Source organism: Eurosta solidaginis, chromosome 4 (genome assembly GCF_040869045.1).
Source record: "Eurosta solidaginis isolate ZX-2024a chromosome 4, ASM4086904v1, whole genome shotgun sequence".
NCBI classification, from domain to species: Eukaryota; Metazoa; Arthropoda; class Insecta; order Diptera; family Tephritidae; genus Eurosta; species Eurosta solidaginis.
In genome coordinates, this window is record NC_090322.1 from 226,462,295 (window position 1) to 226,478,767 (window position 16,473).

Here is a 16,473-nt window from a genome sequence, read left to right on the forward strand (position 1 = left end):
AGTTCTGCAGGGCGAAATAAAAAACCCTTAAAATCTTGGCAGATATTACATATATAAATAAATTAGCGGTATCCAACAGAGGATGTTCTGGGTCACCCTGGTCCACATGTTGGTCGATATCTGGAAAACGCCTTCACATATACAACTACCACCACTCCCTTTTAAAACTCTCATTAATACCTTTAATTTGATACCCATATCGTACAAACTCATTCTAGAGTCACCCCTGGTCCACCTTTATGGCGATATCTCGAAAAGGCGTCCACCTATAGAACTAAGCCCTACGCCCTTTTAAAATATTCATTAACACCTTTCATTTGATACCCATATCGTACAAACATATTCTAAAGTCACCCCTGGTCCACCTTTATAGCGATATCTCGAAAAGGCGAACACCTATAGAACGAAGGCCCACTCCCTTTTAAAAATACTCATTAGCACCTTTCATTTGATACTCATATCGTACAAACAAATTCTAGAGTCACCCCTGGTCCATCTTTATGGCGATATCTCGAAAAGGCGTCCATCTATAGAACTTAGGCCCACACGCTTTTAAAATACTCATTAATACCTTTCATTTGATACCCATATCGTACAAACAAATTCTAGAGTCACCCCTGGTCCACCTTTATAGCGATATCCCGAAAACGCGTCCACCCATACAACTAAGGCCCACTCCCTTTTAAAACACTTATTAACACCTTTCGTTTGATACCCATATTGTACAAACGCATTCTAGAGTTAACCCTGGTCCACTTTTATAACGATATTCCGAAAAGGCGTCCACCTATAGAACTAAGGCCCACTCCCTTTTAAAATACTCATTAACTCCTTTCGTTTGATACCCATATTGCACAAACGAATTCTACAGTCACCCCTAGCCCACCTTTATGGCGATATCTCGAAACGGCGTCCACCTATGGAACTAAGGATTACTCCCTTTTATAATACTCATTAACACTTTTCATTTGATACCCATATCGTACAAACGCATTCTAGAGTCAACCCTGATCCACCTTTATGGCTATATCCCTAAATGGCGTCCACCTATAGAACTATGGCCCACTCCCTCATAAAATACTCTTTAGTGCCTTTCATTTGATACACATGTCATATAAACACATTCCAGGGTTTTCCTCGGTTCATTTTCCTACATGGTTATTTTTCCTTATGTTGTCACCATAGCTCTCAACTGAGTATGTAATGTTCGGTTACACCCGAACTTAACCTTCCTTACTTGTTTTACAAATATGATTGGTTGATTTCAAATATATAAGCCAAGTTTGAATGCGATTTCATGTTTTCCATTCAAAAATTCTGTTAGTGATTGCATGACTGTAAAAAAAGCATTCAGTTTGATTGTGAGTGCATCGAGAGCACTCCCACTCACGAGTGATTGCAAAATTTGTTGACTGCAATCACCTTTTCATTCCGTTCCATTGAAATTTTCGTTTTCAGGGTTGATACTTTCGTAATTTTGATGGTTAACATATCTGTGATTGGTTTGAAATTGTCAAAATAGTTATAAATAACCGGAATGCCATATTTCATTTAAAACATTATGTTTGATTCTAAAAAGTTTTATTCGGTGGATTTTGCTTCAAAGGAATTAAACCCAATAAAATGTGCTTTAATTCCGATTGGAAGAAATCTGACATACGAATTTCAGAGTCAAAATATTCAAAAAACTAAATTGGAATATAATATTACCTACAACAAAATAATATTTAGTCATAAGGTCCAAAATTGGCTTCCGCATTCAATAACTACGGTGACTCTGACTCAATCTTTTAACATTTTGTATTTTAATAAAGTTCTTTACTGATTTCTATTAAATTAAGCATTATTTTTCAAGGAGGTTAATGGAAATCTATTGCCACATAAAATGTGTATTTTATAAAGTGCATTTCAATGGTGTTCTTGCAGTGAAAGTGTAGAAAAAAGCATTTAAAAATTCGAAGCGATAGACGTCGAGAAGCAATGCACAGTGTTTCATTACAGAAAAAAGTTTAAGCAAATTCGGGGTGATACGATAAATACAATGAAAGTTTTGGAGTGTGCTACATTGGATGTGGAATAACTCTGAGGAGCCATTACATATATGCTTATTTTAATATAATTATATTTTTAATACCGTAAATTAAACATGTGTTTAATTTTATGAATCGAAGGGAGAGCGAAAATTTTAGTTTAATTTATGCCGTACAAAAAGTGTTTAATGGAGTGACCGATTAACAACGTCATGCGATATTCGTCTATTTTCGTCCTCCAATACATTTTATCACTGTTGTAAATTTTATAATAAGCTACTCAAGGGACCACTTTAGCTAACCGGCATTCATTATTAATTATTAAAAAATTCGTATTTATTTTTATTCGTGTTAACATACATCATGTGTAAAAATTTCCGCTAGAATGAATTTGTGATAGGTACTAACGATTGTACACAAAACCGTCGATGTTGTTTTAGCAGTGCTTCGCCTCATCCAACAGGTGCGACCACTAAAAAATTGTCATCAATATCCTAGGAAACCTGTAGTTTCAAGAGGGATGGATATAGTGAAAGGGGTGTTAGAGGCGTCGGTTTCACATTGCAATTAAAGAGATGGTTGGTGTCATGTTGCAGGCAGGACATACATTTTGTATGTCCCGTTTGATCCTGAATTGGTAAGAGTTTAACCTGTTACAGTATCCAGATCGAAGTTGAGCTAGAGTGACGCGGGTCTCCCGAGCGAGATTGTTTTCCTCTTCTGCGACTTCAGTATAATTATCTTTAAGAAAGGGGTTCGCCGGGAAATTTCTGGCATAGAGGTCCGACGACTTTTTGTGGATATCTCTGAGGACCTGTTTATGTTTTTTTTCTAAATACGTCTGAGTTCTCAGGTGCCGTATTGATGGTTGGGCCGGGATCTGTAGATATTATCGTAAATTCGTCGGCGGAGGATACAATGGTAACTCCTTCTGGTGGCGAAAGGAGCTTCTATATGTAGAAGTTTGTTGTTTAATTCTTCTTGAATTAGATGTTTCGTTCCTGAATTGCACCGATGCTTACCTACCAGATAATATGCGGTGCACCCTTTGAGACTTGGAAGAAGGGAACTTTTTGAGAGTTTTGATTAATCTATGTTCTTCGATAGTTTCGAAACAAAAAATAAACCGTCAATACTATCAATTGTTACAAGTTACAAAGCTCCACCTTCCACTATTTTGTCTACCACAAGCTGTTTTTTATTTTTCATATTTGTCGAATTTGCTACACTGTGATAGCAGACGAATGGTCATGTTTTTTTACTGTCAAAACCAAAACAAAAAATTAAATATAAAAAATTTTAATTATTTGACAACCCAATAAGCATTTTTATCAATGTCAAATTAGAATTCATTTGAGAGCTAACCTTATTCTTAAATCTCCTATATTATTTAGTTTTCAAGTACACCTAAAATCACAGTAACACAAATTTTACACAGAAGTTTAATGGACCCACAATTTAACTTTTTAAATATAACGTTTTTAACAAAAAATAGTTAAAAGAAAAAGCACTTCGAATATAATCAAAATAAAATGCATACTCAAATTTTCAAAAATATTTCACCCAACCAAATATGTTTAAAAATTTTAAAAATCCATATTATCTTGTGCCGCAAACTTTGCAGAAATAATAATTTGCATTTTCTTGGTGCTTTTATGAATTTCATTAATTATATAATGAATTTTTAAATGAAAATGTTGTAACATTAACTATGAAATCCGAAACTCCAAGAAAACGGACTATATTTTTGTATCTAAAAAAAGCCTTCCAGTAAAGCAATAATGAAATAACAATTTTGATGTTGTATTGAAGCTTTGTTCCAAATAGAAAACACCTTTAAAATTCATTTCAATCAATTAATTTTATTGAAGCAATCCTTTTCAAATTCTCTATTGGTTGAGTCCTTTTCCTTTTAGATGGGTTTTTTCACAAATATTTTCTGTCGAAAGTGTTCGCACAACAGTGCGCGTATTTATATATACATTCAAGACACTATTATAGAGTTCCGTGGGTACACACTTCCATTTGCAAGGTTTCCCACTTTTCCCAAAAATGAAATATTAGCAATAAAAGCAACTGCATTAAATTCCAGTGATGTCACTTCACTGGTTAAGGATGTAAAAAATTCAGTTGGATTTAGTTAACACTTCAGCAATAACAAGATTAGCAGCTATTCGAAGTTCAAGTAATGTGGATTTAACGGTCCAGGATTTAAGCGATATGGAAATACATTCTTTAGGGGAAGTGCCACATCCCCTTTCTCAATCCCGCCTGTTTTTCTAAAATGTTGTAGTAGTGATGTTTTTCATCTAGCTGCCAGGTATTATTACCCTCGCATCATTGCCTTCAGAGATATTTTTTAAACGGTGCGCCCAAAAACAGTACTGAACTGCGTGTGGGGTTCTTTTCATTAAAATTTTAAGTGATATTAGATTGGGTAGGTTTTTACTTTATACAAACTATATATGTATTTCTATTCTGGATATCTTGGGCAATATAATAAATAATGATGATACAAATTTTTTTTTATAGAGGTTTAAAATATTGTAGTGTTTTAACTGACATTATCTGTAAATTTGTAACAATCATATTTATAATAAAAAAACCTTTTTTTTAGTGTTTTATTATAAAATTCGTAACTGGTTGGGTCCCTGGCGTGTACAAAAAAATCTTCAAAATTGCAAGAATTTTTGTTTTTTGCAAATAAGTATCTCCTTCAAGAAAATTTCGATTTCGAATTTTGACACCTCTCCCAACATTCTTGGAGGTATTTTAGCATTCGACCGCCAATGTGGTTTTCTCGTATTCTGCTATTGCAGTAGACGATAGGATTGTATATGGGGTATTCCATCCCATTTCGACCAATTTTGCACCCGACCCCTTTAGAATTGGTTGAAAGTTTTTCTTCTTTTTGTAATTTTTCAGTTTTTCGAGATTTCTCGAATTTCGCCCTTTTTTTTCTCATAAAAAACTTCAATCAATTCTGCAATCATCCCCACTAATCCCGGAGTGGGCCGAGAATTTTTTTTTTTTTATTTAATTTTTTAAATGTACTTTTAAAAACAAATTTAAAAAAAAAACCCAAACGGTCAATTTTTAAAAAGTTATAGCATTTTGAAAACAAAAACGGTGTTTTTTATAAAATTCATAACTTTTTTTTAGTTGGATGAAAAAATTTTAAAAACTTATGAGAAACGTCTTTCGTAAGCTAGAAAAAGAAGAAAAACTTTCAGTCAATTCTAAAGGGGTCGGGTTCAAAATTGGTCGAAATGGGATGGAATACCCCATATACATACATGTGTATGCAAGGTGGCCTAAAATAGATCGGCCAAAGTTCAAATATTTTCCGAAATGCCCGTCTCTAATGTTTCTTAAACAAAAAACAAGCTGCAAATTAATGTTTGAGTAAACTTTCTGAACAAGTTTTTACTTAAATGATGTAAAAGATAGATAAGCAAATTGAGGATTAACATTTTCTTTCTTTCAGATATTTTGTTCCATTGTTTATTGGGAAAAAAGAAGTTAGTATGAAAGACAGGAATGTTCAACCTGCCGAAAATAATACTTTTTTTTCTGTTTTACATTGCGCTTTTTCAAATTGTCGTGTTTAACTCTATTGAGCAAGTTGTTTCAACTATTCTTATCCTGAAGAATGTCATACATCTTTTTTAATAAATTTTTAAATTTCAACTTTCATAAAAAGGAACTTAAATTTTTTCGTACTATTTTAGGGAGTATTTGAGAATTTGTAGCAAGTGATTGGTACTGAATGCATGACTTCACACACCAAAAATGTGAAATCACCTGAGTGCACTCATTGATTTCAGTATATTTATTTCTTCAGTTTGATTTAGAATTCTTTTCAATTGCATGCGGTACTGAATGAAATCCTTATTTCTCAGCATGATTGCAGAATTAAAAAATTTAAAGCATAATTCTCGTATGAAGAAAAAAATTGTGAAATACTGATTGTAGAAAAGCTCTAATTTCAAAAAGCATATGATTTCATTCTTCAACAGCTCTGAACGGTAATCCGTAACGGCATAAACTAATCGAGATAGATATAGGCTTCTATATATCAAAATGATCTGGGCGAAAAAAGAAATTTATTTAGCCATGTCCGTCCGTCCGTACACAAGATAACTTGAGTAAATTTTGAGGTATCTTGATAAAATTTGGTATGTAGGTTTCTGGGCACTCATCTCAGATCGCTATTTAAAATGAACGAAATCGGACTATAACCACACCCACTTTTTCGATATCGAAAATTTCGAAAAATCGAAAAAGTGCGATAATTCATTACCAAAGAGGGATAAAGCGATGAAACTTGGTAGGTGGGTTGACCTTACGACGTAGAATAGAAAATTAGTAAAATTTTTGGACCATGGGCGTGGCTCCGCCCACTTTTGAAAGAAGGTAATTTGAAAGCCCGTTAACACGATCACTTGAGCAAAAATCGATATATTTTTATTAAACTTAGTTCACGTACTTATCTGAACTCACTTTGTCTTGGTATAAAAAATGGCAGAAATCCCACTATGACCACGCCCACTTTTTCGATATCGAAAATTACTAAAAATGAAAAAAAATGCCATAATTCTATACCAAATATGAAAAAAAGGAATAAAACATTGTAATTGGATTGGTTTATTGACGCAAAATATAACTTTAGAAAAAACTTTGTAAAATGGGTGTGACACCTTCCATATTAAGTAGAAGAAAATGAAAAAGTTCTGCAGGGCAAAATCAAAAGCCCTTAGAATCTTGGCAGGAATACTGTTTGTGGTATTACATATATAAATAAATTAGCGGTACCCGACAGATGATGCTCTGGATCACCCTGGTCCACATTTTGGTCGATATATCGAAAACGCCTTCACATATACAACTAAGGGCCACTCCCTTTTAAAACCCTCATTAATACTTTTAATTTGCTACCCATATCGTACAAACACATTCTAGAGTCACCCCTGTTCCACCTTTATGACGATATCTTCAAAAGGCGTCCACTTATAGAACTAAGGCCCACTACCTTTTAAAATACTCATTAACACCTTTCATTTGATTCCCATATCGTACAAACACATTCTAGAGTCACCCCTGGCCCACCTTTATGCCGATATCTCGAAAGGGCGTCGACCTATAGAACTAAGGCCCACTACCTTTTAAAATACTCTTTAATACCTTTCATTTGATAAACTTAGCCTTCCTTACTTGTTCAACTTAAGTAATAGCATATTTTGCTTTATAAAAAGTTCCCTCTTTTGCTGAGTACATTATGATTCTCAAGTTGAGCCACTGTTTCGAAACAACTCTTGAGGTTTTAGAAGTATGCCTAGTTATCAACATCAGCTTTAAGTGTACTCAAGCCCAAATGCTTGTTGGGTATATTCGACGCCGTTTCGTACGAACGTAAATAACTGATAGGTTAACTAGAGTTTAAACCTGGCAGATCGGCCGCTTAAGCTTAGCTTAAACTTCAGTTAAAGTATACTGAAAAACTGCAGAATAAGTTTAAGCGTAGTTTAACTGACAAACTGAGTACTGAAAAACCGGGCATAAGCGTCATTAAGTCGTTGACTTTGGAAACTAGTGTGCCATATCATATATGAGCATATGTATAAATATGTACATTAGGCTGTTTCACTGATCAGGCTTCGTGACATTAGCCATGGACTTTCTCATCTAGGCCATTTCAGCTTCCTTACCAACCTTCACTTCATCACAGACAAGACAGACTTGTGTGCTATGAACTGCCCGCTACACAAGCTTCAGATCAGTGACAGCCTCGTGATCGGAGTGCGGAAAGGGGTTAATATGGGCCTGTGGATTAGTTAATTGGTGCACGGATGGGTCAAAGGTAGAGGGGAAGCTTGTATGAGGAGCTTTCTGACGGGCAGCTTGATGGAAGCCGCAAGTTTAAGTTGCCCGATCACTGCAGCGTCTTCTAAGTGGAAGTTGTCGCAATTAAAGATGCGGTGGATGGGATACTGTCCAATGCTCCTACGGTTAGATAATTCAAATCTTTTCGGGATAACCATGCGGGTCATGGCTTTCTAAGTGCAACTATGGTGCGATCGATGGTAGTGTGGGAATGCCTGACCTCGCACGCGGTTGTGTCGAACTATTTTATTATTGATATCATTATGGTACGGGTACATAGCTGGCAACTGTCACGCGAACCTCCTGGCGCGCATTGGTACAACTGAACCGAATATAGATGGTTTGAGGGAATGCAGCCATCTGTTGTTGTTGTTGTTATAGCGATAAGGACACTCCCCGTAGGCCTTGAGGAGATTTATCGATCTTGATGGTCCTTTTGCCGGATGCAGATCGGAAACGTTCTGGTAACAAGCATCATTAAGGCACCAGCTCCACCATCTGGGAAACGAATTAGTATGACCACATGAAACCTTCAAGGCCATCCCGCCCTCCCACCCCCTACATCCATGAGGAACTTGGGGTCGCCAGACTATCGGATGTTAAAGTAACAGGATTCGGCGCGGTTAGGTGAGATTGAATACGCTTTGGTGCGGCCAGCTGTCGTCTACTCCTCTATTTATTGCCCTCGAGCAGCTCTTGCAAGGTATTGAGATCCTTTTGGATAACAAGCGGTCTGCCGAAATAATTGAGTTTACAAGACTCATTTATCAATAGTGCGGTACGTCTCAACTAACAATAAACCTCCTATTGCTGTATATGCATGGAAGAGGACGAGATGGAATCATCGACACACTTCATGCTTGACTGTCCAGCATTTGCCAGAATCAGGCGAAATTAGTTCGGTCTCGGCTTATTCAGGGACGAGATCGAAGTTTAGCTAATCTATACAACGAGATATAGCAGTTGCTTTAACAATTTTATTTCTTCTAGGTATTCATACAAAATTAGCAAACATATTATTGTTAAGGCCTTGAGCTCGAATCGAATCTTACAAATCAATATGCCGATAAAACAACAACAAAATTGTTTAAACAGTTTTTCATAAGGGTTTCGAGATATCGACCAATATAACGACCCTGGTGGTTAGGTTATTTTCGAATTTCGTCAGCTAGATAATTAATGATAAAATCGCAATCTGACTGGAACGATGTCGAAGACAGTCATAAAATAAATAGATACCTGGTGCCCTTTTTAATTTTTTCTTCAAATTGGCGGGATGGGATCTATATATTTTTAGGAGTGTTTGTCAAACCACTGCTGGGCCGACTACGCTTGGAAAAACTGACATGAACCCAGGACCACTTTTTGATTTGGTTTACTTAAGGACATATGCATTAGACTGGGTCGATTTATTAACCGATATCGCGCCATCGATTTTTCGATAGGATTTGGACTCAGGAAAAAAAGTTCCACTACGCATACCCAAAAAAAAAAAATAGTTTTCGAGCCTGTGAAATTTCATTTTTTTGACGTTTTTCGACTTTGATTTTTAAGGTTTTCTTCATGACCTACTAAAAAAATTTAATTTGATTGTAAAATTTTCATGTATACCCTGAACGACCCAAAAATGTCCGTTAAAAGCGTTGTCGATAACAGAAAAAATATTTGTTTTTTTTTTAAACTGTTATCGCCAACGTTTTTAGCGGACAGGGTATACGAGTACATATGAAAATTTGTTTAGTAGGTCATGAAAAAAACCTTAAAAATCAAAGTCGAAAAAAAGTCAAAAAAATGAAATTTCGCAGGCTCGAAAATTATTTTTTTGGTATGCGTAATGGATCTTTTTTTCCCGAGCCCAAATCCTATCGAAAAATCGATGGCGCGATATCGTTTAACTTTCGTCCATACAAATCGACCCACCCTAATATGCATAGCACAAATACAATACTAGCTTTATGTCGAATATGTATTACGAAAGTAAAATTTTTAATAATAACAATTAATTTGTAATTAGAATTTTGATCGATTTCTGCGCTCTGTGCATTTGTAGGCGAACTATTTATATATGTACCTTTATAGATAGTTACTTACAATAACCGCTTATGTCTAAAATTCTTGTTCGAATAAATGTTTTGAATTCATATCTGATAGACCAATAAATGCATATAAGATCCATTAACCACCGCAAAATTCTTTGGCCAATATGTATGTACATACATATGTAGGTATGTATACACGTTTAGACACACATGAGCAACATCTTACAGCGCTTATGTTTATCCATAACTCAAATTTTTCGTATCCCAACTTGAGCGGTTATGGCATGAAACGAATATATTCACATCTAAACATATGGATTGCATGCAAAGTCTATTATGTATGTGCAAAAATATGTTTGTGTGTGTGGGTGTTTGTTTGTTCGCATGTTTGCTCTAATTTAAAAAAAGCTTCTCATTGATCAGACACTCGTGCGTATAAGCGATAATTTCGCTTTTGTTTCTCAACATTAATCGCAGCCGCCGCCGCTGTCAAGATCAGACGAACAGACGCACATTTGCTCACTTCATCAACCAAACCAGGCATGCCTGAACCAAACACACTCATCTACTCATTTCTTCAATCGTGATCGCAATGTTGATCTCAAGACTGTTCAATTTGTGCTAAAATAAATGAATGAATGAAATGATGTTTGGGTTGGTGTTCTGATGTGCGACATGCATATGTATGTATATGTATGTAGGTATGTGCCTACAACAAAAGTTGCACCTTATAAAATACTTATTTTATTTCATCAATATGATTTAAACCTTGCTCTGAGAGACTATCTTAACTATAACTTTGATAGGCCATGCAAAGTAAGGCTATAAAGGGAATGAGTGTAATTACCTTGTCGTGAGCTTTTTCGGTCATGGGGCTAACTTGTTCCGGACAAGCTGTGTTGTAGCCTTACTTTTTAGTTCTTATAATCGCTTTGCGCCCACTTGCAAACATTTTTAACTCAGGGCTAATTTTCGAATTGGTCAAAATTATATGAGTTTTAAAACTCATGAGAATATATCTTACCGTTCTGCAAGTTGATCTTACCCATTCTTTGAGGCTATGTACCTACACAAATTTGTTTATTAATACATTTTCATTTATAAAGAATGATGTATGTTTGTATGCAGCTTATGGACTCAGAAACCACTCTATCGATTTTATTCAAATTTGCAGGATAGCTTTACAGCAACCCGCAGAATGTTCCCGTGAAGTTTCTTTCCAAGAAGTGGACCATGGTCCGATATATTCGAACGAATTCACGGTTCGATTTGCCTGGAATTGGTATATAAGTAGTCTTGGACCAGGGACCGACTGGGACTGGGGCTGGGACTAGGACCGTGACTTGGACTGGAACTGGGACTTGGGCTGGAACTGGGACTTGGACTGTGATTGGGACTTGGGCTGGAAGTGGGACTGGGAATAAGGGATGGCGAAGAATAAGAAGTATTACAGGAGCAAAAGATTGAGAAAAAGACAGAGTTAGAGTTAGACAAAGAAAGATAGATAGGGATAGATGGAGCGAAAAAGAAGTAAGCGAAAAGACGGAGAGGAGTGAATACAAGGATTAGAAGGAGGTGGAAAGAGGGGCAGGGAGAGTAAGTTTTAAAAACTTCGTACAAGTTTTGCAGATGGACCAAAATTAGGGCAAACCCACGACTGCTGGGTCTGATAGTATGTATATTAAAAATATTTACGTGTGTATACCTCTGTAGTTACTTTTATTAAACGATCTCATCTCTCGTTAAGTTATATGTGTACGTAGGCTTGATGGTAAGGTGAGCAACAATCTGATATTATTTGTGCTTATGTCAAAGGCAATTGCAACTTCTTATGTTGTCTTCATAGCAGACTAAGCAAATTTGCCCATATACAACCAACATCTGTAAAGAATCAATTTTGTACAAGCGTACATATATACAGATATATATATGTGTTTTAGTGTGGGTCGATTTGGACGAAAGTTAACCGATATCGCGCCATCGATTTTTCGATAGAATTTGGGCTCAGGAAAAAAAGTTCCACTACGCATACCCAAAAAAAATAATTTTCGAGCCTGCGAAATTTCATTTTTTTACTTTTTTTCGACTTTGATTTTTAAGGTTTTTTTCATGACCTACTAAAAAAAATTTTATATATATATTTTTTTTTTTCAAAAAACTGTTACCGCCAACGTTTTTAGCGGACATTTTTGGGTCGGACAGGGTATACATGAAAATTTTACAATCAAATGAAATTTTTTATTAGATCATGAAAACCTTTAAAATCAAAGTCGAAAAAAAGTTAAAAAATGAAATCCTGAGCCCATCGGATAAATAGGATGGGTGCGAGTTCGCCAAAATTTTAGGTACCTAAACTAATATTCCACTGGAACTTTCCAGCACTGCAATAATTTGGGAAAAAGCTGTTAAAACTGTGCGAGTTGATTTGAAGACCTAAATTGTTTATTTCTGCTAAGAAAATAATAACGATACGGGAAATTTGGTATTTGTGATGCGTTTTCACGCTTAAAAAGAACAGAGGTCAATTAAGGTCCGCGGTAAGTACCTATCCCAAGATAGCAGTTCAAGAAAATCCAGTGGCTCCGTTTTATAAGGTTTTTTTTCGAACATAGTGGAGCACGTGCACAAATGACCTTTTCCACAATCTCGCATTCAATACTGTAATGTTGGTACGCCTCCAATAACTTCTTTAGGCCAATTAGTGCACTTGGCTGCCAAATGTGTTCAGATTGCGGTCCATATTTGAGAAGGATCCAATTCTTGTGTCGCCAACATCAGCTTGAACAAAATTGACCTCACCATCACGTACAATCGATCGGACCTTAATAACAGCAGGGATCATCCCTCTATGATCTATGATTTACTTAAATTGAATGGACAAGAGCCATTTATTTGCATATACAATATTGAAAAATCAATATTTTTATTTTTGAAATTTGACATTTGAATTTAGGTTGAAAAGTATACTCATAAAATTCTAAATTTTTATTTTGCACTGCCTTACCGACAGTTTCCAGTGATTTAGGTTTTTTCGCTATTTAGGTAGAAATTTAAGTCAACTCGCACACAGCCTTAGTATAGTTTTTACCGAAATGTCATACTTTTGGCGTTTTTTTGAATATTTTATTTCAAAATGTAGGAAAAGCAACCTTGGGAACATTAACCAATACACTTTCTTCTTTAATACTTATTATTACAATATTTATAATGTTCTCGCTTCGTTTACGGCTTTAGAATCGATATATGTTCAGCGTCATATAAAAAGGAAGTATTTATTACATACGTAAGGGAAACATGTTCTCAGTATACGTTTTGCAGATTTTTAATCAATGAGGTATAGGAACTTTCAATTGACAGCATACGGAAATTTGTGTCATGGTTTACGTAGTTTCAGTTAAAAACTTTATAGAAATATTTTCTTAGCTTATTGAAAATGAAAAGGAATAAGGAATTTAATACTAGGTTCAAACATACACCAAATTGGCAATTTATACCATTTGGGCAATTTATTACGCAATTTGTCATATAATAAATTGTAATAATAAATTGCCAATTTAAAAAAAATTGCGTAATAAATTGTTTCAAACTGCAAATGCAACATTGTAAAGTGTGTTTATTGAGTATATTTAAACGTCAATTACGCATGGCTGAACTATATTGTTGGCGCATCTCATCAGCTGATTTTATGTCTTTCATTTCACTGGAGTAGGGATTGTCAAAAGAAGATGGCAAACTCAAAATGAAACCAAAACATTGAACACATTTTCTTACAATGCACAAAAATTTCAAAGTGTTATGTTTTCAGTCCATTCCATTCGCCTAATATCATCACGCACATTTTGACAGTCTTAACAAAGATATGTTGTTACTGTAGAGATGAGCCAACCAGCTATCAAATTACTATTGTATAAGCTAAATAAAGTTGTATGAACACCACTCAATTTAAATCGAAATTGCCTCAATTTATTTTTCTGTTTGAACATAGTATAATTGACGAAATTTCATAAAAATTGCCACTTCTGTTTTCGTGTTTGCTGCTGTCTATGTCATAAAAAGTATTGATTTTATATATTTGTTAGAAGTGTGTTTCATAATGTTACTCGTGAAGGCAAAACGTACCGAGGATCCAGGCATTGTGTAAAATATGTGAATCCGTAATCTTCGACAATCCTAAAGGGTTGCATATCTGTGGAAATCATTCTAATCAAAGCACTATCCAGTTGTTTTTTTCGCTCATCTACATACTGAGACTTCCTTATATTGTTGTTATTAGGTTCAAAAAAGGATTCTATAGGATCTGTTGATGAAGACATTTCCATCAACGTTGGATGTGACCGCTTCAAGTGATTTTACAAATTGATTGTATTTCCACCTGTTTCGCATTTTTTGCCGCACAATTTGCATTTCGCAGAATCGCCCTGCCTTTGACTAAAGTACTTCCAAACAACAGATCTGCGAATCTTTGGATTACTTATAAGATTGAATTCCCCTTCAGGGTCACTTTCAATTGGCTTACTAGAATCTAAAAATGTGGTATTAATTAGTTTTCATTTCGTACTGAACACAATATCATACCACAAAATAGATGAACACATGTTCAATATATTGCTTGCCAGAAGTGCGAAGAAATCTCTTCATTTTCCTCCTTTTTCTCGAAGCCACCAACACAATAAAGCTAAATTAATAAAAATAAAAATTACAGAATATGTATTTCCTCCAGCGTCCGTAAAGTATACAGTGATGAAAACTTTGATGACTAAAGAATCGAACGATTTAAAAAAAAATCGATTCTACATTTCTATGCACTACAATGCATAAGCGGAGCCATCCGCACAACGCCAACAAAGGCTATGAATGTAATACTGAAGCTACTACCCATAGATATAGTAGGCATTAAATATGCAGCATGTGCAGCTATCAGGCTGAGGAAACTGACCACATGGTCGCACTGCAAACATACTGAAATTCTCGACAGATTCTGCATACCAGAATGGACAGATTTTTGCAAACCACATACCAACTTTAACAAGGGATACGAGATATTAATCCCTGAGAGGGAACAGTGGGTGAATGACCCTGATTGGCCCACTAACAGCATTCAGATCAACACAGATGGATCTAAACTGGATAACAGGGTCGGAGGAGGTGTCTATTCGGAACGATTGAAGATACGAAGATCGTTTCGCTTTCCGGATCACTGTAGCGTATTTCAGGCCGAGCTCGCGGCCATACAAGACGCCGTGGATTGCCTTAGGGAGAAGGCAGTCTCTCAGAAGCACATTTATATTTCCTCAGACAGTCAAGCAGCACTGAAAGCCCTTGACTCTGTCACAGCTAATTCTGAAACTGTAGTAGGCTGTCGCAGATCACTTAACGTGAGGGCTGGTATGGGTTCCGGGACATAAGGCCATACCAGGTAATGAGATGGCGGATGAGCTTGCAAGAAAGTACCTCCCTTCAACTTTCGCCATTCTGGAAGAGGTTGGGCATGCCGCTCTCCACCTGCAAGCTCAAGATAAAGGAGGATCTACTGATGGAAGCGGGAGCAAGGTGGAAGCATCATGATAGATGCCACACGGCAAAACTCACATGACCTGAATGGAATGAGAAGAGATCGCGAGAGCTTCTCACCCTCCATAAGAGGGATATTTCCTTAGTTGTAGGTCTTCTTACGGGTCATGTTTGTATTGGACCGCATGCGGAAAGGATTGGCGCTCCATTTAGTGTTTATTGTAGAAGCTGCGGCAACGAAGAAGAACCTGAAACTGTTAGGTATCTATTCTCTGAATGTCTAGCGCTCGGTACAAGAAGGCAACTTTTTATGGGCAAGATGTTTCTCGTAGATCTGACTGATTTAGCTGAGGCCAATACACGACGCTTAGTTAGCTTCATAAACTGAACGAAGTGGTTTGATTAGAAGAGTACGAACAAATCCGTGTGGTTTCACAATGGGCCTATAAAGGCCCAAGTGTGCCGCTCCAATGTGGACGGCAGCCACTTGAACCTAACCTAACCTAACCTAAAAAAAGATCGATTAAATCGATTAAGAATCGAATCGAAATCCAGCTCTAGTTTATAGTCCTTGGCACTACCTTTACGACATACAGATGACATAAGATTTCAAAAGTCGGACATCAAATACGAAATTTAGATATAGCAAAACACACAATTTAGCGGATATCAAAAACAAAATTTTGTACGCGAATACTATTTTCTATACATAAATATTCAAATAAAACTGAAGGCCAAATACATTCGACTATTGTGCCGTTTTAGCACTTACGTTCTCAATCCACCGGCCACGCAAGGGTAACGCCCAAATAACGAAAAGGGAATTCGAAAACTTACATTTTGCTGATGTTATCACTTTATTACTTTTTAGCTTTTGATTTTTGTTGGAAATAATTCTGTTTCAAGTAATATTATTAAATTTTAAATAACATCCTATTTTTCGGATAAAAATATTTTTTCAATGGATTTAATTTAGCGCATTATTTAGTCACAACACACATTGCAAGGTA